This window comes from Pseudophryne corroboree, chromosome 7 (assembly GCF_028390025.1).
Source record: "Pseudophryne corroboree isolate aPseCor3 chromosome 7, aPseCor3.hap2, whole genome shotgun sequence".
NCBI classification, from domain to species: domain Eukaryota; kingdom Metazoa; phylum Chordata; class Amphibia; order Anura; family Myobatrachidae; genus Pseudophryne; species Pseudophryne corroboree.
The window spans coordinates 167,937,476-167,952,624 of record NC_086450.1 but is presented as its reverse complement, the minus strand read 5'-3'; the positions used below and the strand labels follow the sequence as shown (position 1 = coordinate 167,952,624).

Here is a 15,149-nt window from a genome sequence, read left to right as displayed (position 1 = left end):
ACAAAGGGTAAAAAAGAGAGGGGGGGCACATAAATTTAGGCGCAAAACTGTGTATATAAGCTGCTATAGGGGAAAAATCACTCAGTATAGTGTACATCCCTGTATTATATAGCGCTGTGGTGTGTGCTGGCATACTCTCTCTCTGTCTCTCCAAAGGGCCTGGTGGGGGAACTGTCTTCAAATAGAGCATCCCCTGTGTGTGTGGTGTGTCGGTACGCGTGTGTCGACATGTCTGAGGTAAAAGGCTCCTCTAAGGAGGTGATAGAGCGGATATGTGTGTGGGAGGGTGTCTCCGTCAACAACGCCGACACCTGTTTGGATATGTGTAAGTGCTGAGGTAAAATTATTGCACAAAAGGTTAGGGAACAGAAAGGAAATCTACCCTGGTCTGTCCCTATGTCACAGAGTCCTTCAGAGTCTTCTATGTTCACTATCCAAAATAACAAAGTATCGACGCGGAGTTTAACTCCACTGTCGACTACGATAATGCAAAGTTACAGCCAAGAGGGCTAAAAGATATTCAATATATGATTATTGGAATAAAAGATGATTTGCATATCACTGATGACTCATCTGTCCCTGACACGAAAGTACACATGTTAAGGGGAAGAATGCTGAGGTAAATTTCCCTCCTCTCATGAGGAAAAAGAACGGGAATCTCCAGACAAGAGACTGCAGCTTCCCACAAGAGAATTCTCAGGCTGTATCCTTTCCCCACTAGGGCCAGGATGTGTTGAGAATCTTCCCCTTGGGTGTCCTGTTTGCACTAGCTATTCTCAGGGATCCTGCAGATAGTGTGCACATTCTAGTATACTACCCAGACCGGCGATTGTGTCGGCATGGGTTTATAGCGCTGTGGCAGCGTGGACAGGTACCTTATCAGCAGAGATTGAGACCATAGTATGCATATAAATATTTTAAGATGCTGTCTTAAGTGATAGATATATAATTATAAAGCATGCCCAAAGGGACATGAGTATACTGGGTCCTAGAGACAAAAGCTATGTCGATTTCTGCTTGACGTGTCCTATAGAATATACATTGGACAGATGATGCCGACTTAAGAGGCATATGGAAGGCTGAGGATTGTGTGGAGAAAGGTTCTCGGGCCTGGTCTCCACAGCTATAGCTGGTAATTCTGATATTTTGCCTTATATTCCTGCACAGCCTAGGAAAGCACGACATTATTAAATGCAGCTTTTCGAATAAAGAAACAAGAAAGTCTGAGGTGCGTCCTTTCTTGTCAGAGCCGGGGGCAGAGGAAAGAAGCTGTACAACACAGCTAGTCCCCAGGAACAGAAGTCCTCCCCGGCCTCTACAAAAATCCACCGCATGTCGCTGGGGCTCCACAGGCGGAGCTAGGCCCGGTGGGGACACGCCTTCGTAAGTTCAGCCACAAGTGGGTTCACTCCCTGTTAGATCCCTGGGCAATAGAAATTGTATCGCAGGGATACAGGCTGGACTGTGAGAAGATGCCCCCTCACCGAGGACCCGGCGGGCTTCCCCCCAAGAGAGGGAGCCAGTGTTAACTGCAATTCGTAAATTGTATCTTCAACAGGTGGTGGTCAAGGGTCCCCTCCTTCAACAAGAGGGTGTTATTATTCGACCATGTTATAATCCCGAAACCAGACGGTTCGGTTAGACCCATATTGTATTAAAATCCCTGAACATATACCTGAAAAGGTTCAGGTTCAAGATGGAATCGCTAAGAGCGGTCATTGCAAGCCTGAAATTAATCGGGACATAAGGGATGCATACCTTCGTGTCCCCATTTATCCACCTCATCAGGCGTACCTCAGAATTGCGGTACGGGATTGTCATTACCAATTTCACCAAGGTAATGGCGGATATGATGGTGCTCCTGCGGAAGCAAGGTGTCACTATTATCACATACTTGGATGATCTCCTCATAAAAGCGAGATCAAGAGAGCAGTTGCTGGACAGCGTATCACCTTCTCTGGAAGTGAAACGGCAACACGACTGGATTCTAGTGATGAGCGGGTTCGGTTCCTCGGAATCCGAACCCCCCCGAACTTCAGCCTTTTTACACGGATCCGAGGCAGACTCGGATCTTCCCGCCTTGCTCGGCTAACCCGAGCGCGCCCGAACGTCATCATCCCGCTGTCGGATTCTCGCGAGGCTCGTATTCTATCGCGAGACTCGGATTCTATATAAGGAGCCGCGCGTCGCCGCCATTTTCACACGTGCATTGAGATTCATAGGGAGAGGACGTGGCTGGCGTCCTCTCCATTTAGATTAGAAGAGAGAGAGTGAGAGTGAGACACTTGATTTACTGGAGCTTAGGAGTACTCAGAGAGTGCAGAGTTTACTAGTGACTGACCAGTGACCACCAGTGCAGTTTTATTATATTATTATTTAATATAATCCGTTCTCTGCCTGAAAAAAAACGATACACAGTGACACAGTAACAGTATACCATATCTGTGCTCAGCCTCAGTGTGCTGCATCATCTATGTATATCTGACTGTGCTGAGTGCTCAGTGCTCACACAGCTTAATTGTGGGGGAGACTGGGGAGCAGTAGCAGGAGTACATATTATTTAACAGTGCACACTTTTGCTGCCAGAGTGCCACTGCCAGTGTGACTGACCAGTGACCACTGTCTGACCACCAGTATATTGTGATTGTCTGCCTGAAAAAGTTAAACACTCGTCGTGTGGTGTTTTTATTCTATAAACGCATTCTGCTGACAGTGTCCAGCAGGTCCGTCATTAATTATATAATATATACCTGTCCGGCTGCAGTAGTGATATATATATATTTTTTTTATATCATTATCATCCAGTCTATATTAGCAGCAGACGCAGTACGGTAGTCCACGGCTGTAGCTACCTCTGTGTCGGCAGTCGCTCGTCCATCCATAATTGTATACCACCTACCTGTGGTGTTTTTTTTTTTCTATCTTCTTGATACTAGTAGCTTACTTTAGGAGTCTGCAGTGCTGACAGTGTCCAGCAGGTCCGTCATTATAATATATACCTGTCCGGCTGCAGTAGTGATATATATATATATATTTTATATCATTATCATCCAGTCTATATTAGCAGCAGACGCAGTACGGTAGTCCACGGCTGTAGCTACCTCTGTGTCGGCAGTCGCTCGTCCATCCATAATTGTATACCACCTACCTGTGGTGTTTTTTTTTTTTTCTATCTTGATACTACTAGTAGCTTACTTTAGGAGTCTGCAGTGCTGCTGACAGTGTCCAGCAGGTCCGTCATTATATAATATATACCTGTCCGGCTGCAGTAGTGATATATATATATTTTTTATATCATTATCATCCAGTCTATATTAGCAGCAGACGCAGTACGGTAGTCCACGGCTGTAGCTACCTCTGTGTCGGCAGTCGCTTGTCCATCCATAATTGTATACCACCTACCTGTGGTGTTTTTTTTTTTTCTATCTTCTTGATACTAGTAGCTTACTTTAGGAGTCTGCAGTGCTGACAGTGTCCAGCAGGTCCGTCATTATATAATATATACCTGTCCAGCTGCAGTAGTGATATATATATATTTTTTATATCATTATCATCCAGTCTATATTAGCAGCAGACGCAGTACGGTAGTCCACGGCTGTAGCTACCTCTGTGTCGGCAGTCGCTCGTCCATCCATAATTGTATACCACCTACCTGTGGTGTTTTTTTTTTTTTCTATCTTCTTGATACTAGTAGCTTACTTTAGGAGTCTGCAGTGCTGACAGTGTCCAGCAGGTCCGTCATTATATAATATATACCTGTCCGGCTGCAGTAGTGATATATATATATTTTTTATATCATTATCATCCAGTCTATATTAGCAGCAGACGCAGTATGGTAGTCCACGGCTGTAGCTACCTCTGTGTCGGCAGTCGCTCGTCCATCCATAATTGTATACCACCTACCTGTGGTGTTTTTTTTTTTTCTATCTTCTTGATACTAGTAGCTTACTTTAGGAGTCTGCAGTGCTGACAGTGTCCAGCAGGTCCGTCATTATATAATATATACCTGTCCGGCTGCAGTAGTGATATATATATATATATTTTTATATCATTATCATCCAGTCTATATTAGCAGCAGACGCAGTACGGTAGTCCACGGCTGTAGCTACCTCTGTGTCGGCAGTCGCTCGTCCATCCATAAGTATACTAGTATCCATCCATCTCCATTGTTTACCTGAGGTGCCTTTTAGTTGTGCCTATTAAAATATGGAGAACAAAAATGTTGAGGTTCCAAAAATAGGGAAAGATCAAGATCGACTTCCACCTCGTGCTGAAGCTGCTGCCACTAGTCATGGCCGAGACGATGAAATGCCAGCAACGTCGTCTGCCAAGACCGATGCCCAATGTCATAGTACAGAGCATGTAAAATCCAAAACACCAAAAATCAGTAAAAAAAGGACTCAAAAATCTAAAATAAAATTGTCGGAGGAGAAGCGTAAACTTGCCAATATGCCATTTACCACACGGAGTGGCAAGGAACGGCTGAGGCCCTGGCCTATGTTCATGGCTAGTGGTTCAGCTTCACATGAGGATGGAAGCACTCAGCCTCTCGCTAGAAAAATGAAAAGACTCAAGCTGGCAAAAGCACAGCAAAGAACTGTGCGTTCTTCGAAATCACAAATCCACAAGGAGAGTCCAATTGTGTCGTTTGCGATGCCTGACCTTCCCAACACTGGACGTGAAGAGCATGCGCCTTCCACCATTTGCACGCCCCCTGCAAGTGCTGGAAGGAGCACCCGCAGTCCAGTTCCTGATAGTCAGATTGAAGATGTCAGTGTTGAAGTACACCAGGATGAGGAGGATATGGGTGTTGCTGGCGCTGGGGAGGAAATTGACCAGGAGGATTCTGATGGTGAGGTGGCTTGTTTAAGTCAGGCACCCGGGGAGACACCTGTTGTCCGTGGGAGGAATAGGGCCATTGACATGCCTGGTGAAAATACCAAAAAAATCAGCTCTTCGGTGTGGTAGTATTTCAACAGAAATGCGGACAACATTTGTCAAGCCGTGTGTTGCCTTTGTCAAGCTGTAATAAGTAGGGGTAAGGACGTTAACCACCTCGGAACATCCTCCCTTATACGTCACCTGCAGCACATTCATCATAAGTCAGTGAAAAGTTCAAAAACTTTGGGCGACAGCGGAAGCAGTCCACTGACCAGTAAATCCCTTCCTCTTGTAACCAAGCTCACGCAAACCACCCCACCAACTCCCTCAGTGTCAATTTCCTCCTTCCCCAGGAATGCCAATAGTCCTGCAGGCCATGTCACTGGCAATTCTGACGAGTCCTCTCCTGCCTGGGATTCCTCCGATGCATCCTTGCGTGTAACGCCTACTGCTGCTGGCGCTGCTGTTGTTGCTGCTGGGAGTCGATGGTCATCCCAGAGGGGAAGTCGTACTCGTAAGACCACTTTTACTACTTCCACCAAGCAATTGACTGTCCAACAGTCCTTTGCGAGGAAGATGAAATATCACAGCAGTCATCCTGCTGCAAAGCGGATAACTGAGGCCTTGGCATCCTGGGCGGTGAGAAACGTGGTTCCGGTATCCATCATTACTGCAGAGCCAACTAGAGACTTGTTGGAGGTACTGTGTCCCCGGTACCAAATACCATCTAGGTTCCATTTCTCTAGGCAGGCGATACCGAAAATGTACACAGACCTCAGAAAAAGACTCACCAGTGTCCTAAAAAATGCAGTTGTACCCAATGTCCACTTAACCACGGACATGTGGACAAGTGGAGCAGGGCAGGCTCAGGACTATATGACTGTGACAGCCCACTGGGTAGATGTATGGACTCCCGCCGCAAGAACAGCAGCGGCGGCACCAGTAGCAGCATCTCGCAAACGCCAACTCTTTCCTAGGCAGGCTACGCTTTGTATCACCGCTTTCCAGAATACGCACACAGCTAAAAACCTCTTACGGCAACTGAGGAAGATCATCGCAAAATGGCTTACCCCAATTGGACTCTCCTGTGGATTTGTGGCATCGGACAACGCCAGCAATATTGTGTGTGCATTAAATCTGGGCAAATTCCAGCACGTCCCATGTTTTGCACATACCTTGAATTTGGTGGTGCAGAATTATTTAAAAAACGAGAGGGGCGTGCAAGAGATGCTGTCGGTGGCCAGAAGAATTGCGGGACACTTTCGGCGTACAGGCACCACGTACAGAAGACTGGAGCACCACCAAAAACGCCTGAACCTGCCCTGCCATCATCTGAAGCAAGAAGTGGTAACGAGGTGGAATTCAACCCTCTATATGCTTCAGAGGTTGGAGGAGCAGCAAAAGGCCATTCAAGCCTATACAACTGAGCACGATATAGGAGGTGGAATGCACCTGTCTCAAGCGCAGTGGAGAATGATTTCAACGTTGTGCAAGGTTCTGCAACCTTTTGAACTTGCCACACGTGAAGTCAGTTCAGACACTGCCAGCCTGAGTCAGGTCATTCCCCTCATCAGGCTTTTGCAGAAGAAGCTGGAGACATTGAAGGAGGAGCTAACACAGAGCGATTCCGCTAGGCATGTGGGACTTGTGGATGGAGCCCTTAATTCGCTTAACAAGGATTCACGGGTGGTCAATCTGTTGAAATCAGAGCACTACATTTTGGCCACCGTGCTCGATCCTAGATTTAAAACCTACCTTGGATCTCTCTTTCCGGCAGACACAAGTCTGCTGGGGTTCAAAGAACTGCTGGTGACAAAATTGTCAAGTCAAGCGGAACGCGACCTGTCAACATCTCCTCCTTCACATTCTCCCGCAACTGGGGGTGCGAGGAAAAGGCTCAGAATTCCGAGCCCACCCGCTGGCGGTGATGCAGGGCAGTCTGGAGCGACTGCTGATGCTGACATCTGGTCCGGACTGAAGGACCTGACAACGATTACGGACATGTCGTCTACTGTCACTGCATATGATTCTCTCCCCATTGAAAGAATGGTGGAGGATTATATGAGTGACCGCATCCAAGTAGGCACGTCAGACAGTCCGTACTTATACTGGCAGGAAAAAGAGGCAATTTGGAGGCCCTTGCGCAAACTGGCTTTATTCTACCTAAGTTGCCCTCCCACAAGTGTGTACTCCGAAAGAGTGTTTAGTGCCGCTGCTCACCTTGTCAGCAATCGGCGTACGAGGTTACATCCAGAAAATGTGGAGAAGATGATGTTCATTAAAATGAATTATAATCAATTCCTCCGTGGAGACATTGACCAGCAGCAATTGCCTCCACAAAGTACACAGGGAGCTGAGATGGTGGATTCCAGTGGGGACGAATTGATAATCTGTGAGGAGGGGGATGTACACGGTGATATATCGGAGGATGATGATGAGGTGGACATCTTGCCTCTGTAGAGCCAGTTTGTGCAAGGAGAGATTAATTGCTTCTTTTTTGGTGGAGGTCCAAACCAACCCGTCATTTCAGTCACAGTCGTGTGGCAGACCCTGTCACTGAAATGATGGGTTGGTTAAAGTGTGCATGTCCTGTTTATACAACATAAGGGTGGGTGGGAGGGCCCAAGGACAATTCCATCTTGCACCTCTTTTTTCTTTCATTTTTCTTTGCGTCATGTGCTGTTTGGGGGGTGTTTTTTGGAAGGGACATCCTGCGTGACACTGCAGTGCCACTCCTAGATGGGCCAGGTGTTTGTGTCGGCCACTTGGGTCGCTTATCTTACTCACACAGCTACCTCATTGCGCCTCTTTTTTTCTTTGCGTCATGTGCTGTTTGGGGAGTGTTTTTTGGAAGGGCCATCCTGCGTGACACTGCAGTGCCACTCCTAGATGGGCCAGGTGTTTGTGTCGGCCACTTGGGTCGCTGAGCTTAGTCATCCAGCGACCTCGGTGCAAATTTTAGGACTAAAAATAATATTGTGAGGTGTTCAGAATAGACTGAAAATGAGTGGAAATAATGGTTATTGAGGTTAATAATACTTTGGGATCAAAATGACCCCCAAATTCTATGATTTAAGCTGTTTTTTAGGGTTTTTTGAAAAAAAAAACCCGAATCCAAAACAGACCCGAATCCGACAAAAAAAATTCGGTGAGGTTTTGCCAAAACGCGTTCGAACCCAAAACACGGCCGCGGAACCGAACCCAAAACCAAAACACAAAACCCGAAAAATTTCCGGTGCTCATCACTACTGGATTCTATATATTCCAAAGTCGCAGTTGGTTCCTACAGCTCATCTGCCTCGCCTAGGCATGATCCTAGACACAGACCAGAAGAGGGTTTATCTCCCGATAGAGAGAGCTCAGGAGCTCATTACACTGGTCAGGAATCCATTGAAAACCAAAACAGGTGTCAGTGCATCACTGCACTCGAGTCCTGGGAAGGATGATGGCATCATACAAGGCCATCCCCTTCGGCTGGTTCCATGCAAGGACAATGGAACTTACTGGACAAGTGGTCCGGATCACATCTTCAGATGCATCGGTTAATCACCCTATCCCCCAGGGCCAGGGTGTCTCTCCTGTGGTGGCTGCGGAGTGCTCACCTTCTTGAGGGCCGCAGATTCGGCATTCAGGACTGGGTCCTGGTGACCACGGATGCAAGCCTCCGAGGGTGGGGGGCAGTTACACAGGGAAGAAAATTCCAAGGTTTGTGGTCAAGCCAACAGACTTGCCTTCACATCAATATCCTGGAACTAAGGGCCATATACAACGCCCTAAGTCAAGCGGAGTTCCTGCTTCGCGACCAACCGGTTCTGATCCAGTCAGACCGCAGGGGCTCATGTAAACCTGCCAGGGCGGCACAAGAAGCAGGGTGGCGAGGGTAGAAGCCACCAGAATTCTTCGCTGGGCGGAGAATCAAGTAAGCGCACTGTCAGCAGTGTTCATTCCGGGAGTGGACACGACCTCCATCCGGGAAAGTGGTGACTTCATCAGGAAGTCTTCACGCAGTTTTGCAAATTGATGGAAACTGCCTCAGGTGGACTACATGGCGTCCCACCTCAATAAAAAGATAAAAAAGGTTTTACGCTGGGTCAAGGGACTCTCAGGCGATAGCTGTGGTCGCACTAGTAACACCGTGGGTGTTCCAGTCGGTCTATATATTCCCTCCTCTTCCTCTCAGACCCAAGGGCTGAGAATTGTAATAAACGGAGGAGTGTGAACAATATTCTTTGCTCCGGATTGGCCAAGAAGGACTCGGTACCCGGAACTGCAAGAAATGCTCTCAGATGACCCATGGCCTCTGCCTCTCAGTCAGGACATGTTGCAACAGGGACCCTGTCTGATCCAAGACTTACCGCGGCTGCGTTGGACGGCATGGCGGTTGAACGCCGGATCCTAGCGGAAAAGGGCATTCCAGATGCAGTTGTTCCTACGCTGATAAAGGCTAGGAAAGACGTGACAGCAAGACTTTTTCACTGTATATGGCGAAAATAGGTTGCTTGGTGTGTGGCCGGGAAGGCCCTACAGAGGAATTCCAGGGGGGTCGATTCCTGCACTTCCTACAGTCAGGAGTGACTATGGGCCTAAAATTAGGATCCATAAAGGCCAAGATTTCGCCCCTATCCCTTTTTCTCTCAAAAAGAACTGGCTTCACTGCCTGAAGTTCGGACGTTGTTACAGGGGTGCTGCATATTCAGCCCCTTTTGTGCCTCCAGTGGCACCTTGGGATCTCAACGTTGTGTTGGATTTCCTAAAATCCCACTGGTTTGAGCCACTTAAGACCGTGGAGCTAAAATATCTCACGTGGAAAGTGGTCATGCTTTTGGCCTTAGCTTGGACTAGGCGTGTGTCAGAATTGGCGGCTTTGTCATGTAAAAGCCCATATCTGATCTTCCATATGGAAAGGGCAGAATGGAGGACTCGTCCCCAATTTCTCCCTAAGGTGGTATCATCGTTTCATTTGAACCAACCTATTGTGGTTGCCTGCGGCTACTAGGGACTTGGAGGATTCCAAGTTGCTGGACGTAGTCCGGGCCCTGAAACTTTATGTTTCCAGGACGGCAAGAGTCAGAAAAACTGACTCGCTATTTATCCTGCATGCACCCAACAAGCTGGGTGCTCCTGCTTCAAAGCAGACTATTGCTCGCTGGATCTGTAGCACGATTCAGCTTGCACATTCTGCGGCTGGACTGCCGCATCCTAAATTAGTAAAAGCCCATTCCACGAGGAAGGTGGGCTCTTCTTGGGCGGCTGCCCGAGGGGTCTCGGCCTTACAACTTTGCCGAGCTGCTACTTGGTCGGGTTCAAACACTTTTGCAAAATTCTACAAGTTTGATACCCTGGCTGAGGAGGACCTTGAGTTTGCTCATTCGGTGCTGCAGAGTCATCCGCACTCTCCCGCCTGTTTGGGAGCTTTGGTATAATCCCCATGGTCCTTACGGAGTACCCAGCATCCACTAGGACGTCAGAGAAAATAAGAATTTACTCACCGGTAATTCTATTTCTCGTAGTCCGTAGTGGATGCTGGGAGCCCGTCCCAAGTGCGGACTCTCTGCAATACATGTATATAGTTATTGCTTAACTAAAGGGTTATTGTATGAGCCATCTGTTGAGAGAGGCTCAGTTATTGTTCATACTGTTAACTGGGTATAGTTATCACGAGTTGTACGGTGTGATTGGTGTGGCTGGTATGAGTCTTACCCTGGATTCCAAATCCTTTCCTAGTAATGTCAGCTCTAACGGGCACAGTTTCCCTAACTGAGGTCTGGAGGAGGGGCATAGAGGGAGGAGCCAGTGCACACCAGATATAGTACCTAATCTTTCTTTTAAGAGTGCCCAGTCTCCTGCGGAGCCAGTCTATACCCCATGGTCCTTACGGAGTACCCAGCATCCACTACGGACTACGAGAAATAGAATTACCGGTGAGTAAATTCTTATTTTTTTTGTTTTGTTTTTTGTGTATGCATGGTTTTTTTTCTCCTGCTCTTTTGTTATGATTGTCATTCATAAAATTCAATAAAAAACTATTAAATAAAAAAAAACTGGTGCTAACTCGGGTCATTGTCCCAGTTCCACTTCAACTACAAAACAAGGTTTATTACTCCAACCTGTTTGTGATACGGAAACCGGACGGTTCGGTGAGACCCATTCTCCACCTCAAATCTCTGAACCCATATTTAAGGGTGTTCAAATTCAAGATGGAGTCTCTGAGAGCGGTGATCTCAGGTCTGGAGGAGGGGGGAAATACTGGTGTCTCTGGACATCAAGGATGCGTATCTTCGCATTCCGATTTGGCCGCCTCATCAGGCGTATCTAAGGTTTGCACTGCAGAACTGTCACTATCAGTATCAGGTCCTGCCATTTGGCCTCTCCACGGTACCGAGGGTATTCACCAAGGTAATGGCGGAGATGATGTTTCTCCTCCGCGAACAAGGAGTGAACATAATTCCATACCTGGACGATCTGCTGATAAAAGCGCCTTCCAGGGAGAGGTTGTTGGACAACGTTGCCTTCTCAACCCGACTTCTCCAGGATCACAGGTGGATTCTGAACCTGCCAAAATCCCACCTGGAACCAACACAGAGACTTCCGTTCCTAGGAATGATCCTAGATACGGAGGAACAAAAGGTGTTCCTTCCGTTGGAAAAGGCATTGGTAATCCAGTCCATGGTGCGTGATGTCCTAAAACCAACCCCGATATCTGTGCATTCGCCTTCTGAGGAAGTTGGTAGCCTCTTACGAGGCTCTGCAGTACAGAAGGTTTCATGCCAGGCCAGTCCAGCTGGATCTGTTCGACAAATGGTCCGGATCGCATCTTCACATGCACCAGAGGATATGTCTGTCGCCAAAAGCCAGGATTTCTATTCTGTGGTGGCTCCAGATTTCTCACCTGACTGAGGGTCGACGGTTCGGGATTCAAAATTGTATTCTGCTAACCACGGACGCAAGCCTCAGCAGTTGGGGAGCAGTCACCCAAGGGGAACAGTTCCAAGGAAAATGGTCAAGTCAGGAAGCCATTCTTCCGATCAACATTCTGGTACTAAGGGCCATATACAACGCCCTTCTACAGGCAGCGCATCTTCTTCAAAATCAAGCCATTCAGGTTCAGTCGGACAATGTAACGGCAGTAACGTACATAAACCGACAGGGCGGAATGAAGAGCAGAGCTGCAATGTCAGAGGTAACAAAAATTCTCCTCTGGACAGAAAGACACATGGTGGCGCTGTCAGCAATCTTCATTCCGGGAGTAGACAACTGGGAAGCGGACTTCCTCAGCAGACACGATCTCCACCCAGTGGGGCCTTCACCAGCAGGTATTCGAGTCCTTAACAAGTCGGTGGGGAATTCCACAGATAGACATGATGGCCTCTTGTCTCAACAAGAAGCTAAAGCGCTATTGCTCCAGGTCGAGGGTCCCACAAGCAGTGGTGGTGGACGCTCTGATGACTCCATGGGTCTGGAAAAAATGGGTTTAGAAGGGAACCGCACCAGTTCAAACAATAATGTATAAACAATTAGTAACCTCTGAAAAACTGAATTTAAATAGAATTTTTTCTGTATATGGCAAGTAAAGGTGTAGTAGGAATTGTTCTCAACACCAAAGTTGCTTTCAGTGGTGCTCCCTAGAGTCAGAAAGTATCAAGTACCAAAAAATAACCAAAGAAGGTTCAAAGGAAAGGACTCTTTTGTGGGAGCACTCTTGATTCAGAGGAAAATGTTAATAAATTTTCAAAATGACAAATTAATTAGCATGAGTCAAATCCTAGGAGTAACTGTGTGTGAAATACATAGCTATGCGAATTATTGATAATGAATATTCGTGATATTAAATTCACGATTACTAAATTGCCGGAGAGTAGAATTCTGTGATGCCTATGCCGAAAAGGAATCTGCATTTATTGAGATAAATGACCATCATTCATACTGCTAATATCCATTAAGGATTATATAGGTGCAGAAAATAAAATCATTGGTCATGCAAATCCCAATATGACATAAAGTTGAGTGCCACTGTGTCCAATAGTCAACGTTTTTTTGCAGTACCAGAGTGTTCAAAGGAGGTCTCCCTTCCTTGTACTAACCCGGCCTTTCACTGCTTAGCTTCCAAGTTCGGAAGAGATTGGGCATCTCCAGTGAAGTATGACCGCAAATGTTGGACTTCCTAGGTCACTCCAAATATATGTCAATTAGTAGCTGTATGTCAGGAATGGAAATAGCAAGTGATTTGTAACAATTATGTTACAAAGGAAAATTACATGCAATCAGCTAAATCACCAGCACATGACACGGTGGTCACAAGGATTAATTACATCTGAATGACACGGCGGTCATGAGAATACATATATATGATTATAAATAATCAGCAGATGCAAATAAGAAAAGTCACAGACAGGGGAGGAAACAATTAACGTATGCAATTATCCTAATAATCACCAGCTGGTTAATCAGCATAAGACACAATGGTCATAGACAGAGATAATTGTACATACACCTCCTAGTTAAGTGACTGAGTTACGCTGATTGGCCTGTAATTAGCTGAAAAGACAAATATATGGCACGGCGGCCATATAGAAAAATTATATGCATGTAATGATACAATCTGGGTCTACCAGATGGTTTACGTGTTCCCACCTCTTCCACTGATCCCCAGAATTCCCAAGAGAATAAAAACAGGATTTTAATACCTACTGGTAAATCCTTTTCTCCTAGTCCGTAGAGGATGCTGGGGTCCACTTCAGTACCATGGGGTATAGACGGTTCCGCAGGAGCCATGGGCACTTTAAGACGTTTTCAGAGTGTGAACTGGCTCCTCCCTCTATGCCCCTCCTCCAGACCTCAGTATAGGAACTGTGCCCCAGTATAGGATTTAATTTTTTAGTCAATGGTGAGATTCATACCAGCTCACACTTTAACCATGCCGCACACATGGCATTCAACAAAACACATGCCATTGGGCATGAACATTACAGCAACCGTGCTGAATTTTTTTTTAACAAATTAACAACTGCAGGTAAAGTACGCACTCGGCTGAGTGCCCAGCATCCTCTATGGACTAGGAGAAAAGGATTTACCGGTAGGTATTAAAATCCTGTTTTCTCATAGGTCCTAGAGGATGCTGGGGTCCACTTCAGTACCATGGGGTTACACCAAAGCTCCAGTACGGGCGGGAGAGTGCGGATGACCCTGCAGCACCGATTGACCAAACTGTAGGTCCTCATCGGCCAAGGTGTTAAACTTGTAAAACATAGCAAACGTGTTTGTCCCTGACCAAGTAGCTGCTCGGCAAAAAGTTGTAATGCCGAGACCCCCCGGGCAGCCGCCCAGGATGAGCCCACCTTTTTAGTAGAATGGGCAGTCACCGAATTCGGTATCGGCAATCCTGCCGAGTAATGAGCGTGCTGAATCGTACCTCTGATCCAGTGCGCAATAGTCTGCTTAGAAGTAGGACACCCAATCTTGTTGGGAGCATACAGGACAAACTAAGACTCTGTTTTCCGTATCCGAGACGTTCTTACGACATAAATTCTCAAAGCCCTGACCACATCCAGAGACTTTGAAGCAGCGAAGGTGTCAGTAGCCACTGGCACCACAATAGGTTGGTTTATATGGAAAGAAGAAACCGCCTTCGTAAGAAATTGCTGACGAGTTCTTAACTTAGCCCTATCTTCATGGAAAACCAAGTAAGGGCTCTTATGAGACAAGGCCCCTAACTCAGACACCCTCCTTGCAGATACCAAAGCCAACAGCATGACCACTTTCCAAGTGAGAAACTTCAACTCTATCTCCTGGAGAGGTTCAAACCAATCCGATTGAAGGAACTGCAACACCACATTAAGATCCCATGGTTGCCACTGGAGGCACAAATGGAGGTTGGATGTGCAGAACCCCTTTCACGAATGTCTGAACTTCTGGAAGGGAGGCCAATTGTTTCTGAAAGAAAACGGACAAAGCCAAAATCTGGACCTTAATTGAACCCAATCGTAGGCCCGCATCGACACATGCCTGGAAAAAATGGAAAAAACGTCCTAACTGAAACTCTTCCATTGGAGCCTTCTTGGTTTCACCCCAAGACACATATTTTCTCCAAATACGATGGTAATGTCTAGACGTTACTCCTTTCCTGGACTGAATAAGAGTGGGAATGACTTCTTTGGGAATACCCTTTCAGGCTAGGAACCGGTGCTCAACAGCCATACCATCAAACTTAGCCGCAGTAAGTCTTGATACACGCACGGCCCCTGCTGCAGCAGGTCCTTGCGAAGAGGAAG

At 46.8% G+C, this 15,149-nt stretch overlaps 1 pseudogene; it reads right to left on the bottom strand.

Moving 5' to 3' along the window:
- Window positions 1-12,912: 12,912 nt before the first annotated feature.
- On the bottom strand, window positions 12,913-13,032 carry LOC134946422 (5S ribosomal RNA; annotated as a pseudogene).
- Window positions 13,033-15,149: the final 2,117 nt, after the last annotated feature.